Raw genomic sequence first — 1,568 nt, 5'->3', positions numbered from 1 at the left:
CGTTTTTAGAGTTTATTTCTTGAGTCAGGGGGAAAGAGAGAGACTGATAGAAAAGCAAGCACTCTCACCAGGCTCTGGCACCACAGTCCTCCCCCAGACCATGGGCGCAGGTGCCTGGCACATTCAGGCATCAGGGAACCGAACCTGTGATCTTCGTATGGATCCCGCAGCTCTGGAGCAGCACGGGAACGCCTCGCCACCAAGCTGGCCCAGTGTTGTCGTTTCTGAGAGAAGAACTTTGGTAGGGAGAAGATAGGTGACCGCCGGGTGAAGCCATCCTGTGTGCCAGGAATCTCCCAGCCCTTCGGTCCTGAGCAAGCTGGGACCACCAGTCCTCCTGGGGACCAGGCAGAACTGGTCCCTCCTTTGTGGGTCGAAGCTGGGCCTCCTGGAGCTGTGCTTGGACACCGTGTGTCAGACTTGGTATGGGGCTCGGGGACACAGTTGGGAAGCTTGGTTCAGAGCTGAAAGGGCAGCACGGGGGACAGTGGTCCGTACCTTTCTGAGAACCGTGCCCCGTAGGGAGAGCAGGTCAGGGTGGGACTGAGATTCAGGCAGAGGCTGGGGCTGTCTCGTTGCCTTAGATTTCCAGGCTGCCCCACATGTTTCAGCATTTAGTTAAATACGTACTGATCAGTGAGGGCTCAGTTGAAAAGAAACACATTTCCTGCCTTTGGTTTGGGGAAAAAAATAAATAAATTAAAAATATTTTATTTTAGTTTTATTTTTAACTTTTGAAAGAAAATCATAAGGAGAAGAATAGTATTCAGCAGTGCCAAAAAAGAGTATGTAATTCAGCCTGAGATCCTGACGGGAAGAGAGAGGAGAGGGAGAGAAACAGCAGAGCCATAGAGGGGGTGGGTGGCCCCTGGCTCTGGCAGGGCCTGCGTTCCCCGGGCCCTGCAGGCTCTGGCCAGTGAGGGTGTCCCCCCCACCCCCGGTGTTCCTTCACAACCCCCACTGCACACAGGAACCCTAAAGTAAGCTTTAGAAAATGATCACTGCCTCGGCCCTCCAGGGACCCCACGCTTTTCCATTTCTGTCCTAGTCTTTGGCGTCTGCCTGGCATAGAATGACTCACTGAATCATGTTTGTTGAGTGAATGAAGGATTGAATGGACCGGTTTAATGTGTCGTTGCACCTGACAGTTTTCATTGAGTCACTTTTACACTGGGAAGCGTTGTGTCTGCTCAGAATTTGTTTTTGAAATGAAGGCTTGTGTTTTCAGGGAATTCCGAAAGCTCATTTTGTGCCCTAAATGGGAAATAATCCTTCCAGTAGCCAGCTGACCTGTCTGAACTCCCGGGTCCATTCATCCCCAGGTGGATGCATTCACTTACTTATCAGAGGAGTCACGTCTGGTGTGGGTCTTGTGCTTGTAGGCCTGCAGGTGAAATCCACTGGAGTGGTGTGCCTAGAAAGATGGGATCCAGAGCGTTAGACTCATCCTCGCTTTCCTGCGAGTTTAGAGCAATGTCCTTTCTCGGGGCCTGAAGGTTACTCAGGGCAGCACCCTCCCCGCTCTCCAGCCACAGGTCCAGGTGAAGTTAAGCCGCCCTTGTCCTGAA

This window comes from Tupaia chinensis, unplaced genomic scaffold (assembly GCF_000334495.1).
Source record: "Tupaia chinensis unplaced genomic scaffold, TupChi_1.0 Scaffold000141_1, whole genome shotgun sequence".
Lineage (NCBI taxonomy): Eukaryota > Metazoa > Chordata > Mammalia > Scandentia > Tupaiidae > Tupaia > Tupaia belangeri.
The sequence above is the reverse complement of the archived record's forward strand: the minus strand, read 5'-3'. Positions refer to the sequence as shown.